Raw genomic sequence first — 21,106 nt, 5'->3', positions numbered from 1 at the left:
ATAAGTCAGCATCACTTTCTGGGTAATGCTTTACAAAACAGGAAGCTCCTTTCACAAGAAGAAGAAGAGTTTGGATTTGATATCCCGCTTTATCACTACCTGAAGGAGTCTCAAAGCGGCTAACATTCTCCTTTCCCTTCCTCCCCCACAACAAACACTCTGTGAGGTGAGTGGGGCTGAGAGACTTCAGAGAAGCATGACTGGCCCAAGGTCCACAGCAGCTGCATGTGGAGGAGCGGAGATGCAAACCCGGTTCCCCAGATTGCAAGTCTACCGCTCTTAACCACTACACCACACTGGCTCTTAACCACTACACCACACTGGGAGAGAGAGAGAGAGAGATCAGTCAAAAGAGCATGAGACTCTTGAGTGCAGGGTCCTGGGTTTAAGCCCCAAATTGGGCAAAATATTCCAGCATTGCAGGGGTTGGACTAGATGACTCTTATGGTCCCAACGCTATAATTCTGTGACTCTGTGAAACCCAAAGGAAAATGAGAAGAGTTTCCACTTCTCCCTTTGGGAACTTTCCCCCACATTGGTTGGTTGGGTCAGTTTCTCTTCATGAATCAAGAGTTCACCCTGAAATGTGCCCATCTAACCTGCCTCACACACATTGCAGGGAAGGATGAGTTACAGAAGACTAGCTTTCCAGAAGCTTGTCTTCCGTCACTGAATGTTAAGTCCAGAGCCAGGAGCTGGTCAGCAATAAAACACTCAGTGTCCATGAAGTAAACTCTTTATTCAAAGAAATCAAAACAGCTCAGACGTAGTGATCACAGCAACTCTTCCCAGTAGGTCTTGCCCCAATGAGGCAGTTGCAAGGACTGGAGGACCCTGCCTTCCCACAGCTCTCCAAGTTTCCTCCTCCCCCAGGTCCTTCCCCAGCAACCCGAGGCTCCTTTGTCTTGTTTCTCTTTGCTCTGCCTTCTTCATTTCCCCTGATTTCTAGGAGACCAGAAGGGAGAGGAGCTGGTCACAGCAGGAGCAGGAGACACCCTGGCTTCTTCAGCAGCCTGCCTCCACTCTGCCTCTTGCTTCCCCAGTCTCTGCTTCTGCCTCTGCTTCTAGACCTCTCTCTGCCACAGCCTCTCCCTGCTCACTAAACCCTGTTGCCTTTTCAGCTTCTGATACCTCCCAGTCTGATCCCACTTCACCCCCTGACCACTCATCTTTGTCCCACCACCAATCCCCTGGCTCTGAGTCTTTCCCCCCGGGGGTTCCCTCCCACCACTCCTCTGCATCCGGCCAGTCCACGACACATTCCCTGATAAGCTTCCAAGGGGCCTTAGGGAGGAAGAATCCACTTTCCCTCCACTCCCCTAGGAGCCAGAGGAGTACCCAAGCGAGATTTCCTGCAAGAGTTGGTTTTGGAGACCCAGTTATCACCGGAGGTTAATTCAGCCATCCAGGCTGTGCTCGAAAACGGCTTCCTGTCTTTAGGAAGTCCCTGGACCTCACTTGCACAGATTGACTTGCCCATTAGTTTTCTCATAGACGGCTTCCCCCACCCTTTTACCCTTTCATGGCTCCCCAGCTCTTGGAAAGCCTGGACTGGCCACACGGGCTCCACAGCTGTCAGAGCCAGCAAGAAATTTCAGGCCTGATTGATTTAAATAAGGAAAAAATCCCTACCATGTTGACCGAGTGACACAGCATCGATCGCGATGGAGGGAAAGTGGCCATCAATCACCAAGCTGCCTGCCTACTCTGGGCAGTGGGGGGGGGGGGAGAGGACAGAAGGAGGTCTCCTTCTCCTCTTGAAGGATGCTGAAGGGAACAAACCACAGCAGAGAAGGAAGCACACTGGTGTTACCTGAAGATAAGCAAAGCTTGGCATGACATGACAGGGACAGTTCTGTGTGCTTCGACCCAGAACTGTCCCAATTGCTTAGGAAGAAGGAGGAGTGATATTTCCAATTAAAAACAAAACAAGAGTGGTGTGCAGATGAGAATTGGACTGTGGAAACTTTTCTCCATATATGTTTTTCTTAGCCAAACGCCAGGTCCTGGAATGGCTGGGAGAAAAGTGCAGAGAGATGCCAGGGCAGAGAATGGGATCAGAGTCCAAGGCCACAGTCTGAGATGAACCAGGAGCTATGGGGTGAAGAGTAGGTCACAAATGAAGGCAAGGCCATAGTGGAATGGGGGTGGGAGGGACATAAAACCTAGTTTCGCCCCTGCTGAAGGTCAAATACCAGGGTACAGCCAGGAACAAACCAAAGGCCAGCCACAGGATACAGGAACCTTAATCCCTTTCAGGCATTCTCTAATTGTGTGTGGAGAAAAGAGTTGGAGGACCCACTGGATCACCACCCTGTGTCCATGCTGGATCTCTGCATGCTGAGGGATGACAGGATCATCCGCATGCTAGGGGAATGTCTGGAGGAGGAAACCTCTATAGACTGCGAAACACAGACACACACACACACGACAAGCATGAAATAAGGCCATCAGCATATTACCTCACAGGTCACCAGTCAATGCGAAGCACCCAGGTCAAGAGCTGAGCCCAGCAAATGCACAACAAAGTCTGATGCAGTCTGCTAAATCTGTTTAATGGTGTGTGTATATAATCTTTTGATAAATAAAAGTAAAAAATCTGAAAGTTTACGTTCCTAAATATCACTGTTGTTTTCTGTTAACCCAAGTAAAAAGATAAACAATGAGACCTGAATTCTGCACCAGCTGAAGTTTCTGAACTGTCTTCAGAGGCAGCCCTGCATATAACACATTGCAGTAATCTAGATAGGCCGGTCCCGCCTTTTAAAAATAAGTAGGCAGGCCAGGAACGGGCCTGAACTCCCCCACTGTGAATACAGTGGAGTAGACAACACCTGTAGGAGGTTCTTGTTGCTCAAACAAGGCTTTATTGGGGCAGGAAACCCCCTTCGTGTCCAGGGGTGTGTGCATCCTATGACCAGCATGGTTGTGTGGGATCAGGCCAGGACCTGAGGATAGAAAGCTGTGAAAGAAAATCGTTAAGTGGCTCGCCACATGGAACAGCTGTATACAGATCCAAAAGTTCTTAGCTTGAGCCCCACCCAGAACTTCCTGACAGATGTGCATGCACACACGCGCACACACACACTTTTTTCCTGGCATGATGAAAGTCATGTAACATTTAATGTACCTCCACACCTAGTCTGGTCCTTTCCTCAGGGCTCCCATAAATTCCATAAGCAATGCCAACCCCCATATTGCCAGCCAGTGGGGGCTGGTGTCCATTGGGGCTGCCTGGGCAGAAGGCAGGGAGGTCAACAAAAGGCAGAGCCATAGACATGGGTTCTAGTTTCGTCCCCATTCTCCTCCCTGCTGAGCCCCTACAAGAGGCTGAAGTGGAGGAAGCTGACAGGCGGTGCACCACCTGAGCTGCTTATAAGGTGGGGTGGCACAACTGGCTGAAGGCAGACTGAGCTTGGTGGGGCAGTGCCCCCATTTGCCCAAATAGGCCAGCCTCCCCTACCTGCAGCTTTTGCACCAATGCATGCAGTTCCCTTTATGCTGCCTCCCTTCTGCTAGATGCGCCCTGGTATGCTGCTTTAAGCTGCCTGGAGCAGATGGGGCTGTGACGGGAGAAGGCCACTTTCATGCAAAGCTGCTTGGTGTTCTGAACACAGTCTGGATGATGACTGGTATCCCTGAAAGGGCAGGTCCTTCAACCCTGCAGGCCGTAACTGGGGCCTCCCATTCCCCTTAGCTAACAAAGCCCAACCCTGCACTATAGCTTCCTCGCTCTGTGTTTCTCAAAGATCAGTTGCTGCCCTATGCTTCATCGTCCTTTAAGGAAGTCCTTTGGCATTCTATCTCACATGGTGAACTGAGGGCAATTCTGGACCCTTGCCAGCAGCCGGCTTGTTTACCAGCAAGACAACAGTAAATTAGTGTCCTCAACCAGCATTGAACGCCGAGCCAACAGTGTGTGCAGAGGGCAAAACGACTGGGCCGCATGGAAGGGCTGCAGCGGCATTTGCTGCATATTTTAATAGCTGCTTTCCACCCCCAACATTAAACGTATTTAATCTGCTCTTGCAAATGGCTAATTTTGAAAATCCTCTTATCAGCATTAGCTCCTCAGCACTGGTATTTATTTACTGTTCATTTTCATAATCTCCCCCCCCCCCACTCCCCTCTACGTTTGTATGACTGAGTTCTCTACTCAAATGGCTGGCTCCATTTCGGAGAATCCTGGTGGAGGAGAGAGGTGGGAGAGGAAGGCGGGCTGGCGGGGGAAGGCATCGTCATGGACTGTGATGTCATCCCATAGACGCAGAGAAAAAGAGGACAATGGACATAAAAGAAGATACCGGCTTCTTTTGTGCTGGATCAAGCAAGAAATACAATGCATAATGGCAACCTTGAATACACTTGGGTTGCTGCTTACGAATGTGCATTATGTAAATGGAAGGGTGGAAATGCAACATGTTGTTCTTCATGAACAAGTGCATTCATTCTAAACTCTCCCACCCTGTGAGTTTTCTCCTATAGAAATATAATGTAATTCAAGGACAAGCATACTGGCCTTCAGTCTATACATTTCTTCCAGCAGTGGGGTTTCAGTGTGTATGGCTTCAATGGAAGAAAAGTGGAATGCCTTCAACCAGTTCTCCACGGCAATGACATTCTTTCCTTCTGGCTTAAAAAAAGCCCAATCGTTCCTTCATTTTGAATGAGCTAATCTGGACCAAAGATGGCTACCAAGTTTGCTGTAGTACCATTTTTAAACCATCCTTTGACAACTGGGGTGTTTGAAGGTACAGCACTGCTGTTTCCTCACATGTTTCTGGGAGCACTCTCACAAAGCGTGCCATTCTTAGACTTTGGTTCACTTCATCAGGAGAGTCCTAAAGGCTGCTTTCATGGAATACAATAGGCAAGTCAACCTAAATCACACGACAACACTCTTCATTTTGCCATTCTTTAACCACTTTAACCAGGATATGGGTGGTGCTGTGGTCTAAACCACAGAGCCTAGGGCTTGCCGATCAGGTTGGTGATTCAAATCCCCGCGACAGGGTGAGCTCCCGTTGCTCGGTCCCAGCTCCTGCCAACCTAGCAGTTCGAAGGCACGTCAAAGTGCAATAGATAAATAGGTACCGCTCCGGTGGGAAAGTAAACAGCGTTTCCGTGCGCTGCTCTGGTTTGCCAGAAGTGGCTTAGTCATGCTGGCCACATGACCCAGAAGCTGTACAACAGCTCCCTTGGCCAGTAAAGCGAGATGAGCGCCACAACCCCAGAGTCGTCTGCGACTGGACCTAATAGTCAGGGGTCCCTTTACCTTTAACCACTTAAACCACTGCATGGATAAAGATACTGATTGTCGTTGGGGGCAGTAGACAAGTGTGGCACAATCCTATGCATGTTAGGCAGAAGCAAGTCCCACTGTACTGAATGGAATTTACTCCCCTGTATGTGTCATAGAAGTCCTAGAATCAGAGTTGGAAGGGACCCCGAGGGTCATCGAGTCTAACCCCCTGAAATATAGGAATCCTGCCCAAAGCCATCCCTGGGTGGGCACGAACCACCTGCCTTCTGGTTAACAGCCAGATGCATTGACCCACTGCACCACCTGACAAACAAGACTGCAGCCCAAAGGGGTCTTCCGAATGTTTCCTGTGTCTCTGTCCCAGCCAGATCAGTCCATTCTGGTTGAGTCTTGGGTTCTGAGTGATTATAACAAGGTATTCACCCATATGCAACCTGCTCCAGTCCTTGTATTTCCTTCCTGGGTAAGTAACCTGGCTTGCTGAAGTTGAGCCCCTATTCAATTGTTCCTGCTCAAAGAAGGAGAAGAAAACTACGCACAGCATCCTCGGCGGGTAAGTGGCAGGTATACTTAGTAAGAGGCGAGAGTCTATCGTAGGCCTGGCTCTTCTCCCCGCTGTCTTGCTGGAGCCCTGCTATTCTGTCTGTGGAATTCAAATGAATGGCAGCACCCATTATTTATTAACTCTCACCCCATGTAGCTTCCTCTCCACTCTTGCCTTGGGTTAAAAAAAAGGAGAAGGTACACCTTGCGTTTCCTGCTCTATTCTCAGTCAGCTTGAAAGAATCAGCCAGTTCCCTGAGCAGCAGAGTGGATTCTGAAATATTAACACATAATCCGGTCAAAGGCAGATCACAAAGTGGTCAGTCAAGTCACCACCAGGCAAAGCAACAACAGCCAAGAATCGGGGGGGGGGTGGGTTGGGTGGGGAGAGAGACACTTCTAAAACATTCCTTGTTCCTTATCTTTTGCTTGCACGATCCCTATCCTAAAATATGCATTTCAGTCAATGAACAAATGCTGCTACTGCCTGCTTTGGGAGCCAGGATGATGAGAACAGGGATCAGAAGGCACAAGCCTTACCAAAGCTCCCTAGCTAAGCCATTGGTAATGAGCAATGGTGTGAGAAACACTCTGGCTAGGCAAGTGGTTTAGGAAGGAGCACAGATGATTATTCCAGTGCAGAATATTAACTCACATTTTCTGCTCCCATCCATACTATAATTTTTTGAATTTCAGCTGTGGGCCTAACAATGAGGCCAGGAGCTTCTGGAGGTGGATCTGGAGTCGCATTAAAAGTAGCAGACTAGGAGTCAGATCTGACCCAAAAGGAACAATATAAAAGGGTTTTCTCCTGCACATGCTACATACATAGTCATAGTGCAATTGCTATTCGTTTCAGTTAGGCTTGTGCAGGAGAACTTCCATAAGAATATAAGAACCACCTGTTGGATCAGGCCAGAAGTCAGCATCCTGTCCTCACAGAGGCCAATCTGGGAAACCCATAAGCAGAACCAGGGTGCAATGGGTCTCTCCCCATGTACTGTGGCTATTGTTGATTTTTGTGTATGTGTTTTGTGGGTGGGGCTGCCATTTGGATTTCCACTTCAGGTACTATGTAAACTTTTGTTATTGACAAAATGCACAGACAGACAAACAAACAGAAGCAATTCAAAAGTATTGTCTTTCATTATTACACATGGGTTTTAACAACCTCACATAATAGAATGACTGTTTCTTCACCTTCCTGGTGCCTTCAGCACAAAACATATTATTGCTTCAAAAAACAAAACAAAACTGTGTTCCTTCTTCGCAGCTACCATCAATTCTCTTACAAAAACACACAGCTCTTAGATGTGTCTATAATAAAGCCATGTAGAGGCTTATTTAACAAGGTCTTTGATAAAGATTCAAATAGCAGTAAGCAGAAGGATTGGAAACAGATGGTTACAGAGAAAAGAAAAGGGAGGAAAAGCACCATAAACTGCACTTCAGAGCCCCTGCTTATTAACAAGATTCTTTCCTGACTAATAAGGTATGTCTCATCCAAATGGTCAACTCATACAGAGCTTACTCAGCCAAGTGAACTGGAATCCAGTTTCCCCCGAGTCACACATGCTGGCAGCCACAACAAGTCAAAACATGTTGTCATCCCACCAGCAAGTGATATCAGATATCTGCAGGCCTGATCCTGCCCACGGCGTCCAACTGAATTCAATGGAATTTCCTCCCTGTGAAATGTGCATAGAAATTCAGCCTCTGCCTTTTTATGAAACATGAGTGTTTTGTTAAATTCAAATAATCTGCAGTGTGGCTTCACCTCCAGAGTTTGCCGCAGACTCATTTCAGCTTTATAGCTAGGGCAGATCCAGCCCTGCTTAGAACGTAACAGAAAGTAAGAATGCGAGCTAGGAAAACTCAAGGTGGAAAACCCAAGTGAATTGAAAGGGTAGATCCATAATAAATTTATCAGGGCTTAAGGCAGGGGAAAAGTATTGCTCCATCTACAGCTTGCCTAGAGTAGAGCACCTGAGTTGAAGTGATTTGGCTGCCCTATGCTGGAAGACAAAAACTTCTTACTCTTCTTTTTACTGTGTCGCACATGACTTCCTTCAATTGCAACACAATTTTAGATGACTCATCTTTTAAAGAATTTTCATATAATACCCTCATATTATCTATGTCAAAGTGTTATTGATCTTTAGTGGGGGGACGGGACCTCAGGCCCTCCAAGCCTTTATATTTGGCCCTCAAAACTTTCTAAGACCACTCTCTCTCTCAATGCCACATCTCTTGGCAGCCCAGCTCTCTGCTCTCCTTGAGTGCTTTCGCCTGGTTGGAATGTGTCCTTGAGCTGCGATAATGACTCTTGCTTACCTGGAGGGAAGACAGACAGATGCAGGTGGCTGGGAGTGCAGAAACCTCTCGGGGATTTTTTTGCAGCTGAAATGTAGCAATGAAAACGAGGTTCTTAAATTGCTCCAACGGCAAGTGGATGGTGACCAGACAGAATTTGAGAGGCTAAAAGCTGTTTAGAAACTTTTATTTTAAATACATGATAGCAGAAGACCAGTGAAGGAAGTTCAGTTTATGAAAGATATAAGCATAATAGTATCGAGGAGAAATCAACAGCACAGTATACATGAGTGACTCTTGGGGAAGAGAGAAATAAGAAACAGAAGAACATAGCTGTCAATCCAGAATGAAATTATAGATAACAGGCTCCCATGGATGCATGTTACTAGATGTCAGTGGAGTTTAGGATATGGGATCCAGCAAAATCAAAAGAGAAAATGTGTCCAGGTAAAAATAAAATAAAAATAAAATAGTGAAGTCTGAACTGCACCGGGGGGGGGGGGGAGGGATTATCAGAGCTGTACAAAAAGTATGTGGGAAAGTTATCAGAAAACACTTAACCTAGTGTAAGATTATTACAAGCAGCAAGAATGGAATCTAAAAGCAAAATTTTCTGTGCGTGTGTGTATGTGTGTGTTCCAGAGAAAAGTTTCAACACAAAAAAGATCAGAAAAAGCTTCTTGTATAGAAAAGAGATGAAGTCCAGTGAGGAGACTTGTTCCTTCTGTTTCCCAGCATCACATAAAACATTTTCTTGTGAGCTGATTGGTTCCTTTTAATTCCCCCGTTGTTTGCAACTAAAATTGGTTTTGTACTGGTAAATGACAGGTCACAGGACAAACATCGGCAGAAGCAGTCACCATTGTTTTAGGGGTTAACATGACCCCAAGCCTTTTTGAGGTTCAGAGAGACTCAAGAAGGTCACCCAGCACTGCTAGTCACATGGAATAACACATCTTGTACCTTCCTCACACTGGTGCATTGCCTTAGCTCGACTAAGGCCTTGTGCACATTTCTGCTTCTCACACTGCTGACAGAAAAACAGTTACACCCTCACGACAGGTATTCAGGCCTATTTTCATCATGAGCCAGAGTCTCTAGACCAAAGTTTTATTCTGTCCCATTCCATTCCATACCTTCTGGGGTAATCACCTTCACCATGAACACAGATATACCCCCCAGCAGAGCTCATTAACATAGTGCTGTAGCATTGCTGTGCCCCCCATTTTGCTTCTGGCTTCAATTTCCTGACAAGTTCCTGCTCCAATGAAAAGTGAGAGCATACCTTTATTTGTGAAGGATCATCATCGCTCAGTGCTAGAGTGTGTGGTCTGCTAGACCACTGGGTTCAATCCTCACCATCACAAAACGAGAAAGGGTTCACAACTAGCAGGGCTGGGAAGGATCTCTTCTGCAGCAAATTCTGCCTGCCAGATAAAACAACACTGGGCTATGTGGACCAGTGATATGATAGTGTAAGACAGCTTCTTGTATTTACCTTTGGTTCTCATCAATACATAACTCAGTGAGAGAGGTTTTAAGATTCACAGAACTCTTCCTCAGCTTAATGTCCAGTCCAAGAAAAAGCTCTGTGGAATTCAAAAGCTTGCTCAAACTTCTAAAACTCATTCTCTTTAACAATGTTCCATTTTTCATAACCTAAGCCCTTTGCAGTACAGGACATTTTACATACTGCTAAAGCACTAATCTCCTTTGGCTGAATAAACCCAACTCAGAAACTCCAGGGAGATCATTATTATAACAGTATTTATTTATATCCTGCCTTTTTCCCTGTTAGGAACGCAAGATGCACTTGATAGTTTGCAGACCGCCCTCCACAACCAGGCCTAGGAACAGAATCACAGAATGGTAGAATAGGGAGGACCCAACGGGTAACTCCTTGCAATGGACGGTGTCTGGTTCTAGCACTGCTTTGATTTGCAAATAGAAACTCTCCCCTATTGCCATGCTGGCCTGGCCGGATGAGCCTGAGCGTAATTTAATTGGGAAGACGTTTCAGCAGGTAGCCATAGTCATTCCTTGCCTTTCCTTGATCAAGGAGATTCTTCCCTCGCCTCGCCTGCCCGCTCGCAAAGCGGCAGCAGGAGCCGGCGGCCCGTCTGCCCGCATAATGCGTTGTTTATTAGCCCGCGCGCCCTTCTCCGCCTGTAACTCCGTCGGGCCGCCTGCAGCAGCTCGGCTAATACAATGGCGTTTAATAACAATATTCCACTTCCTTAAACACCACAAGTGAGTGAGTGAGCGAGCACGCAGGTAGGCAGGCCGGCCGGCAGGCGCGGCCCGAGCTATTCATTATACATGAGCGCAGATACCTAGTTAAATATTTGATAGGAGTTTAGAAAACCCTCGGCGCTCCGCGGCCCCTTTCTGACCGCCGGCGCCCGAGGGAAGGTAACGGAGAGAAAGTCAGCGGGGCTGAGTACTTTTCATGCGCGCACAAGATGCTGAAGTTTGAGCCCCGGCGAAGCCCTGAAGGCCGACATGCGCCTGGGACTTCTCCTGGCTGTCGCTGGCCGCCGAGCGGCGCGCTGCAGAGCCAACCTCCTTCCCTTGAATCCGGTGCTTTGCTGAGGAGGAAGCTGGAGAGGAGACTTCGCGCCACCTGGGCGTCGTGGATGTCGCAGCATTTCCAGTTAAGCGAAAGGGGCAATGACTGGGCCTTGGGACCCGGGTCCCCGTCCGCCCCACAGGCTGCGCCCCACACAGTTCTGGGGTCTCTGGGGCTGGCTACTCCTTCTTTCCGCTCTCTCTGCCTGCGTGCTGCTGTGGGAATGATAATGGCCTCCTTCTTCAGGGATGAGCGCCACACTTTGCAAATGAGGAGTTCCACATGCATGATTAATAGAGGCTAAACTAGTCAAAGGAAAGGCCAGGAGGAAGGGGCCGCGCAAGACGCGCTAATGAAGGGGCGACCTTCCAGGTTAAGGAATCAAAGGCAAATATTGCTCTAGACTTAAATCTCGCCCGTAGTCTATAGACTAAACCCAAACGGAGGCATATGTAAATACTCGGCCGCCGTTTCGAAATCAAAAGGCCCAGAGGTGTTCTGCGGGAAGTGGCGCCGGTTCAGTGGGACCGGCTCAGCGGTTCAGCGGAGATGTTATGTTCTGGGGGTAAGTGGGCATTTCACCAATATACTCAAGGCTCCCGATCAATTGGAGGGAGGGCCGTGGGGGTGCCTGGGAGTCTCCAGTATGAGGTAGGCATTCATCCTCATTTAAAAATCCCAGCACATATTTGTGGATATATATTTTTAATCTACCCTTCCTCCAAGGAGTTCAGGCTGACAGGTGTACATTGCGCTCTACCCCCCACTTTTCATCCTGGCAACCTGTTTGGCTGTGCGTGTCTGTGAGTGTGTAATTGTCCTCTTCTCCACCAAGTCCAGTCCAGCATCCAGACATTGCAGGACAGTCAATACTGTATTCTGTTCCTCACTCTTATTGCATTTATTTATTATATCTTTCTCTCTCACCCCAAAGAGATCTACTTAGTGCTACATGGGGTTCCAGGTGGTCTCCCATCCAGATGCTAACCAGACCCACATCTGCTTAGCTTAGCAAGCGGGTAGAGTTACATGTCCTCAGACTTATTTCCTGAGACTGTCACCTGGGAAACTGGCCACTGCTTCTTTGACTTGTGACAAGGGAGCAGCCACTAGGAGAAGCAGCATGCTGTAGTGGTTAGAGTGTTGGATTTTGACTGGGATGGGCTTAGTTCAAATCCCAGCTTGGCAGTAAAGCTTGCTAGGTGAACATGAGCCACTCACTCTCTTCAGTGGTTTCGTGTAGATGTCAGACTGGGTGCGGAACAAGATCCTGTCCCAGTTTCTCAACACAGCAGGTTGCTAGTGCTTACCAAGAAGAGAGGGGAAAGGCCGAGGGAGCTTGGCACAGTGTGGTCCGTAATGTTGGCATCACTCTGATGGTCTCAGAACCAAATGCTGCACTGGGTCAAGCTCCTCGTGCCCCTCTCCTCCCCCTCCTGGTAAGCACTAGCAACCCACTGTGTTGAGATGCCGGGAGTGCCCCACTGGCCATTAGAATAATAGAATTCTAGAGTTGGAAGGAACCCTGAGGATCATCTAGTCCAACCCCCTGCAATGCTGGAATGTGAAACTTGTCCCATAGGGGGATTGAACTAGCAACCTTGGTGTTATCAGCAGCACACTCTATCCAACTGAGCTATTAGTGGTTGGGGGCTTCATTAGTGGTTGTTGCCTATCTTCCGTTATGTCTGCATATTATGTCCCCAGAATATGATTTACCTGAGGCCCCCCTCCTATGTTCATTAATTTGGTCCCATTAATAAGTGTGACATTTACATTTAATGCTGCCTGGCTACTCTATTAAAGCTACAAAATCAATCCAAATATCTGCCACTCTAATCTGCAGCACTGCATGGCATCCCAGCATCACATGTGGAGCTATATTTGAGTTGCTGGTTGCATCTGATCAAGTCATTGTCTGTGAAGATATGCCTGTAGACATATGTAGACCTAGGAGGTGAATTCAGCCTGGAAATCCAGGTTCCAGTTGGAGCACAGTGGTTTCTGGAACCAACTCAGAACCTACAACATTTTGGCAAACTCTGTTTCAATAATAATAATAATAATATAAAAATAATAAAAATAATTTATTTATACCCCACCTATCTGGTTGGATTTCCCCAACCACTCTTGGTGACTTCCCGCAAAATATTAAAATACAATAGTTCATCAAATATTAAAAGCTTCCCTAAACAGGGCTGCCTTCAGATGTCTTCTAAAAGTCTGGTAGTTGTTTCTCTCTTTGACATCTGGTGGGAGGGCGTTCTGCAAGGCGGGTGCCACTCCCGAGAAGGCCCTCTGCCTGGTTCCCTGTAACTTCACTTCTCACAGTGAGGAAACCACCAGAAGGCCCTTGGCGCTGGACCTTAGTGTCTGGGCCACACAATGGGGGTGGAGACGCTCCTTCAGGTATACTGGGCCGAGGCCGTTTAGGGAGGAGCGTGGGAGGAAAGGATGGCCTTTGGTCTTGCTTTGCAAGCCAGGTGGCTTGATAATGTCGCTAACTCCTTGTCATCTTCATGGTCTCAGAGCGTGAGCTGAGAGGGCTTGTGCAAACTGAGAAATGTCACCCAAGTACCTGATGCTACTGCACGTCCCTGGCTGGAGTGGATTGCTGATTGCATTCTAGATTCCATATTGCATCCCACTCCAGAGAATGAATCCATTCCCAACTCCAGCAAAGCTTTTTAGAGCAGAGCTACAAGTGGTGGCGCTCATCTCTTATGTAGATGAATAATCATTGCAGCATATATTTTAAAAAACCTTCAAAATTCTGGGTCAAGAAAGCTGCATCCTGCAACCTGTATGTATTATGCAAATCCAGCACAATTGTAAGGATTTGCTTTTGGGCAAGATTTATTTGGCTTCTGTTCATCATAGAGAGAGTAAAAGAGCTATGTGGGGCACTGAAGATGTGCTCGCTGATGACTGAAAATCCTATTCAGATTTTGTCAGATGATTGCTGAAACGATGACGCAGGGCTTCTTTTCTACACACAGTGCCTGGCTTCGGCACTTAGTCAGTGCCTGGCTGCAATAATGGGCTGGACTTGGGTGAGCATACTGAGGCTCAATCCAGAAAACAGATGAAGGCATTTGGGTGCAATTCTGGGTTTCGCAATGAAGCTGAGGGCGTACAAAAGAAAGCACTTCTCTTCCGGATAGACAAAAGAAAGTAGATTGGTGGTTGCCAACTTGGATGGCTTTAAAAGAGGATTCTTCAAATTCATGGAGGATAAGGATATTCGTAGCTACTAGCCATGATGGCTGTGCTCTGCCTTCACCCTTGGAGGCAGTATGCTGAATATCAGCTGCTGGCAATTGTAAGTGGGAAGAGGGCTGTTTTGCCTAGGTCCTGCTTGTGGGCTTCCTGGGGACACTGGGTTGGCCACTGAGAACAGGATGCTGGACTAGAAGTGCCAATGGCCTGATCCAGCAGGACACATGTTGTAACTGTTAGGAGGTGATTCATCTGCTCAGGCAAGTCATGTTCTGGAGGAGGTTGGACTCATCGTGGACAACCAAGTTTGGAGGTGCTCATTGATCCATCTTTGTCACTCAAGGCTCCTTCTATCAGCGCCTTCTATCAGCTGCTACCCTACCTGAACAGAGAGAGTGATCTATGGCCTGGTCACCTCTAGCTTCAATTACCATGAGGCATTGTTCACAAGGCTGTTTTTAAAAATGATTGGTAAGTTTCAGTCGGTATCAATAGGTCTGACTGGGGCTGCGTATAACATATTGTGCCAGTAGTTTGCTATCTTTGCTGGCTCCCAGTCCATTTTCTCCTGGGCCATATCCAGAAAGTGGTGTTGGGGGATGAGTGTTCATACCCCTGGGCTCTCACTTGTGGGGTGCCTCAGGGTTCCATCCTCTCCCCCAAGCTTTTTAACATTTATATGAAGCTGCTAGGAGAGATCATCAGGGACTTTGGGCTGGGTATTCATCAATATGCGAATGATACCCAGCTGTACCTCTCCTTTAAATCAGAATCAGTGAGGGCAGTGAAGGTCCTGTGTGAGTGTCTGGAGGCGATGGGAGGATGGATGGTTGAATCCTGACAAGACAGAAGTACTGTTCTTGGGGGACAGGGAGAGGGCTGGTGTGGAGGACTCCCTGGTCCTGAATTGGGTAACTGTTCCCCTGAAGGACCAGGTGTGCAGCCTGGGAGTCATTTTGGACTCACAGCTGTCCACGGAGGTGCAGGTCAATTCTGTGTCCAGGGCAGCTGTCTACCAGCTCCATCTGGTACGCAGGCTAAGACCCTACCTGTCCACGGACTGTCTCACCAGAGTGGTGCATGCTCTAGTTATCTCTCGCTTGGACTACTGCAATGCGCTGTATGTGGGGCTACCTTTGAAGGTGACTCGGAAATTGCAATTAATCCAGAATGCGGCAGCTAGACTGGTGACTGGGAGTGGCTGCCAAGACCATATAACACCGGTCCTGAAAAACCTACATTGGCTCCCAGTACATTTCTGAGCACAAGTCAAAGTGTTAGTGCTGACCTTTAAAGCACTAAATGGGCTCGGCCCTGTTGGAAAAACGCTCTGGGGGTGCCTGCAAGCCCCTGGATCTCTGAGTGTCCTCTGGTACGCGCAGCTCTGGAAAAGGCATCTCCCTTCTCTTCCAGTGCACGTCTAGCAACATACATCATATTGATACATGTACACTAATCTTCTGGCATAATACAGCAAGAAGAGTGAGACATTGTAGAGCTAATCTACTTATTTACACACTATGTACAGACAAAAGCATAATGGCGTCCGTTCTCTCCAGCTCTGAGAGAACAAACAAACAAACAAAAGCGAAAGTACAGTGTAATAGTACCCTCAGCGGTGGAAGAGATAAGTGTATTCCTTTCCCAGAGTCGTCCCAGACAGGCATGTGATTTACAACAATCTCATCTGCAGCATTGGAGGAGTGAAATTGCTAACATCCCCTGTATACCTGAAGGAGCCTCTCCACCCCCACTGTTCAGCCGGGACACTGAGGTCCAGTGCTGAGGGCCTTTTGGTGGTTCCCTCACTGCAAGAAGTGAGGTTACAGGGAACCAAGCAGAGGGCCTTCTCGGTAGTGGCGCCTGCCCTGTGGAACGCCCTCCTGTCAGATGTCAAGGAAATAAGCAACTATCTTACTTTTAGAAGACATCTGAAGGCACCCCTGTTCAGGGAAGTTTTTAATGTTTAATGCTGTATCATGTTTTTAATATTCGGTTGGGAGCCGCCCAGAGATGGGTGGGGTATAAATTATTATTATTATTCCCAGATCAAAGTGTTGATTTTGGCCTTCAAAGCCCTTCACAGCTTGGGACCACTGATGTATCTGAAGGAACACCTCTTCTCTCGTGTAGCTCCTTGAGACTGTCATCCGACAATCCACTCTAAGTGGCCCCTCAGTTGTGGAACGCTCTCCCATCTGACACCTTATTAATGTCCTTCAAAGTGCCATGCAAAGACTTTTTAAGTTTCTTGGGCTTTGTAAATTATGTTTATAGTTTCAGACTACTTTAAATCTCTGGATTTAAAAGAATCATGGACTTGGAAGGGATCCTGAGGGTCATCTAGTCCAACCCCCTGCAGTGCAGGAATCTCAATACATGGTTCCCCACCCAATTTGAAACCATACCGGACTCAGTTTAGCTTTGCAAATATGCTAGCAGTTTTTTTTTTATTTATTAAATTTTTCAATTTTATACAAACACCAAAAGAAAAAGAAAAAAAAAGAATATTAAAAACAAATCAATTTCAATAACTGTTTTTCAATAACATGTTTCTTTGACTTCCTCATACCTCCCCTTCTTGTTTTCTAGTTCAAATTGTTAATCCAGCAAATCCTAATCTCTTAACATTCCTTTTAACTAACACCTTATTTTCCAATCAACTTTTTAAATTTTATGACTTAAACAATTTTAATCCCAGTTATTTTTATCATAACAGCTAGAGACCACATAAGTTCAATCCAGCATCTTTCAGAGTTCATTAATTTTGTAGTATTTCTGTAAATAGTCCTTGAATTTCTTCCAATCTTCTTCTGCCGACTCTTCTCCCTGGTCGCGGATTCTGCCGGTCATTTCTGCCAGTCCCATACAGTCAATCAACTTCATCTGCCATTCTTCCAGAGTGGGTAGATCTTGCGTCTTCCAGTGCTTTGCTATAAGCATTCTTGCTGCCGTTGTAGCATACATAAAAAAGATTCTGTCCTTCTTTGGCACCAAATGGCCGACTATGCCCAGGAGAAAAGCCTCTGGTTTCTTCAAGAAGGTATACTTAAATACCTTTTTCATTTCATTATAAATCATTTCCCAGAAAGCCTTAATCTTTGGGCACGTCCACCAAAGGTGAAAGAATGTACCTTCAACCTCCTTACATTTCCACAAATATGCTAGCAGTTTTAGTGCTTCACCCTTGTTTTAATTGAATTTTGCAAATTCTCTCTTAGTGTTGCTCTAAGTTTTGAAGAATTTTTAAATAGCGATATTGTATTAGCTGTATTTTGATGTAGTTTTGTTTGTTTCAATCCCTGTAAGCCTCCCAGAGAACTTTGGTTATAGGATGGTCTATAAATCGTTAGAATGAATAAGTGTTTCTTTGGCCATTGATTGCTGCTCTCAGGAAGACCTTGGATCCCTGATGCCCTAGTTTTGCCTCATAAAGGCTGATAGGATGTGTTATAGTAGATAACGTCCCACTTGGGCCAAGAAGGCATGACTACACCACAAAGCCCAGACAAGGAAAGGATGGTTGCCAGCCAAACAAAGAGAGGCCCCGCTGAGTATCTCATCAGACCAAGACATCTCAGTCCATGCTCATTTCTCATGCAAGTCGTTTAACAGGCGGTTAATCCCCGTCCAATCTCCCCCACCCGACACAATCCAATTTAATTTAGAGAAAAATCACACAAAGGCTGTAACATCCAGCTTATCCCTTGAAATGCAATCGCTCTGTAGAAAAGAATTAATTTTTAATTCCATCTTAATTACTCGGAGTAATAATCCATTTACACAGACCAGCACGGTCAGCCACATGCATTCCATCGCTCCGGAGGGCTGGAGTCATGTGACTAATGCCCTTGTCAGCTGACCAGCTGAACTAATCAATCAGAGGCGATTATTATGCCAGGTGCCCTGAGAGAGTCTGGAGCCTTCGATTAGTCCCTTCGGATTGTGCGGCTGCCTCTTCCCCATTGCTCACATTTAATTAGTAATTATTTTGGCACTAAGCAGCCCTGTGAAACTGCCTTTGCTGTGATGACCCAAGCCTTAGCTTTGGACAAATAAACCACCTCCCTTTAATAGGAACCAGGATTGGGACAATACTATTTCTCTCCTCATCTATCACATCTCTCTACATTGCCCTTTAAACTTGACCACCAGCCTTTGCCATTCTGTTTTTGGATCCTCCAACTGACCACCTCTGTGAATGTTCTCCCAGGTTTCCTCTCATTCTGCTCTCTTTCTTCTTTGACATGCCGTATTTTGGTTCCTCCAGTTCTCTGCTCACAGGCAGGCTGGTAGCTGTGAATGTGATGCAGCTGATGATTAGCAGAACTTTCTAAACTTTTGCATGTTAGTGACACACTTTTTAGACATGCAGCATTTCGTGACACAGTGATTCAGTTTTACTAGCAAACCAAACCAACCCCCTTCCAGCCCTGGGAGGAGCATGGGGAGCATTTACGCGACACACCTACACACTGCAGCCGACACACTAATGTGTCACAACACACAGTTTGGAAAGCTCTGGTCTAAACTGAGCTGGACCTTGTTGCTATAGTTCACACCAGCAGGCCTTCGCTCTGGCAAGCAGCCCTTACCTAAATTAATTGTCGGTGGGCCAGGTTCTGACAACCATATCTGCATCCCAAACAATCAGCCGTGGTGCTTTTAAAATATAGATGGAAATGCAGAAGGTGTCAGTGCAGCAACCAGTATGGAAGATGTAGGTTTGCCCATTTTTACTTTCTGCCAAGGCTGCTGCAGGCATCTCAGCTATGATCCAGTCAGTGCAGACTGGAAGTCTCCAGCCCCAATACAAGGGGTTGGTTTAGTTCTTCTGACCCTGTTCTTCAATTAGTCTTGCCCCATGCTTTTCTGATTCCATCTGGCTGTTTGCCAAGGGAGATAAATCACATACAAAATGTGTTGGTGCCTTGATCCCACATCCCCATGCATGCTGACAATAACAGTGAAGGGTATCTTGTTAAGTGAGGAAGGGGGCTTGTTCACTGCTCCCCTACCTGGCCTTGCCTGCTCCATTGCCGTTTGACACTCTTGGGTATAGTCCTTAGAGCCAAAGATAAAAAGCAGACCCACATAGGGTAAAAGATGAGAGGCGGACACAAATCTATTCCTGTGACTGCAATTTATTTTCAAAGTTTTAAATGCTGAATTTTAAATTCCTCCGACGTGCCCTATGACATAATAGTGAAGGGTGGGTAATCAATTGAATCATCATTATCATGTGACTAGTATTTCCAACAACACCCCTCCCTTCGGAGCAAGCTGGGGGGGTGGGGTTAGTTCAGGGCTGTGGTGGTGGGAGGAGATTTAACCCTTTATCCACACAGCTTTCCAGTTTCAAAATTTCCCCTAAAGCTACTTTCCTCACTGGGGCAAACATAACCAATAGCCAAATGTGGCTTTGGATGGGGTGAATTACATCAGGAAAGTACGCTGTACAGCATTCTCCATTTCTCCCAGGGGTGAGAAGTTCAGCGGCAGTGTTACAGGGTTTACTTTCCTTTGGATGAGAGACAGAGCCCTGGAGAGTAGTGGTGTCTTTGTAATATTTCTGTTATTTACAGGAATACAAGCTGCACACATTGTGGAAACAAGTAGCCTCCTACAGCACCAGAGCTACAGCTGTACCTGCACCAGTTGATCTAAACAACAGAGTGGATCTCTGCACTCCCACCAGTCTGATTCCAGGCCAGCTAAACCCACAACTCTCTCTCCTACCTGACTGAGACTTTCATAGAACTCAGGAGCTTGCTCATTATATTGTGAGGTTTTGGTTGTTGTTGTTGTTTAAAAAGAGTACTGTCCTAGTAGGTTGATTTTGGATTTTCTAATAGACCAAGCAGCTCTGCAGCTCTGCTCTCTGCATCTCTCATATGTCTTCTTCTTTCCTTTCTATCCATGCCTGAGCACTGATTTCAGACCTCCTTGCCATGCAGATAAATTGCCCATTAAGGAAAACATGTCCAATCATTAGCTCTCATTGAGGAAACATTAACCAATCATCCCTGACTAGCAACAAGCAATCAGGTTAACAAAGGATGGACACCCAGAGGCCACAACAACACTAATCCCAGGAACTGGTCTATGGCTGGAAGCACTTTTTCCTATTGAATTAAAACGTGCTCTGCACTTGCTATGGGTATGTGCCTGCAGGAGTAGAGCTGATAAGGCCAGGAAGCTGTCACCTTGGGTGGCACTGCAAGCATGTCCTTCCCTTCATCCCCACTCCAGGCTGCTGCACAAAACAACTACCTGGATTTCCCATGCATCCCACTGATAAGCCCTCTGAATGCTCTCTGTAAACAGGCAGGCCTTGCTACCATGGGGGAAGGAAGGTGGGAAGCAGCAAAGGGAGGCTCAGAATGAGCAATAAAATAAGAAGACCAACCCCCAAGAATACACAGCCACCGTGTGCCACTTTCTGCCTCAGGATATAGGGCTTTTGGCCCCAGACTGAAAGTTCCTAAAGTTGTTTGGGGCTGCTGAGGAGCACCCATCTCCTGTGAACTATATTTGAGCCAGGCTGCCATAGACCCTCAGAGTGCAGTAAGGCTGGCACCAGGAGGCCGAGGAAAGAAGATTAAGCATTATTGTCCTCCCCTCTTATAAGAACATCAGAAGAGCCTTGCTGGTTCAGGCAAAGGTCCATCTATTCCCCACACTCTTTTCAGTGGCCAGCTAGATGCCTCTAGGAAGTGCCCAAGCAGAACCTGAGCACAACAACGCTCCCTCTACCTGTGATTCCCAGGTATTCAGAGGCAGAATATAGTCATTGTGGCTAGGAGCCACCATAGTCTTATCCTCTATGAATTTGTCTAATCCTCTAGTTTGTCTAATCCGTCCTTTTTGCTTGTGTCTGTGTCTTCCAAAGGAGAGATGGGATGCGGGGGAAGCCAGCTGTGACTCATCTGGCCTGGTCAGGAGACCCCAGTCTGAGCACATGTTGCGGAGGCACTCTTTTCCTTAATTCTAAGACTATGTTGTCCCACCCACCCCTGTTTTGCACCTGGCTGTGGTAGGTGTACTTAGGGCTTCTCGTTCGAAACAGATCCCACAAGCCTGAAACCCGCCTGCCTCTTGTAAGAAGCCAGAGGAGGAGAGACAGGCTTCTCTGTGCTTGGCACAATGCACAGATCAACAAGTGACAAGAGTCCTGTGCATTGACTGCCATAATGCTA

The 21,106-nt window shown here is 46.8% G+C and overlaps 1 long non-coding RNA gene across 2 annotated transcripts; it reads left to right on the top strand.

The window, feature by feature from the left end:
- Positions 1-8,350: 8,350 nt before the first annotated feature.
- LOC310754162 lies at positions 8,351-19,735 on the top strand. 2 transcript variants are annotated; one of them, XR_014543655.1, is made up of 2 exons: positions 8,351-10,772; positions 19,493-19,735. It is a non-coding gene; the product is annotated as an uncharacterized lncRNA (long non-coding RNA). The 2 variants fall into 2 exon arrangements; XR_014543656.1 differs by having other exon boundaries at positions 8,351-11,253.
- Positions 19,736-21,106: the final 1,371 nt, after the last annotated feature.

This window comes from Podarcis filfolensis (assembly GCF_964270895.1).
Source record: "Podarcis filfolensis genome assembly, chromosome: 2".
NCBI lineage: Eukaryota > Metazoa > Chordata > Lepidosauria > Squamata > Lacertidae > Podarcis > Podarcis filfolensis.
Note: the sequence above shows the minus strand (reverse complement) of the source record. Positions and strands in the feature narration are given on the sequence as shown.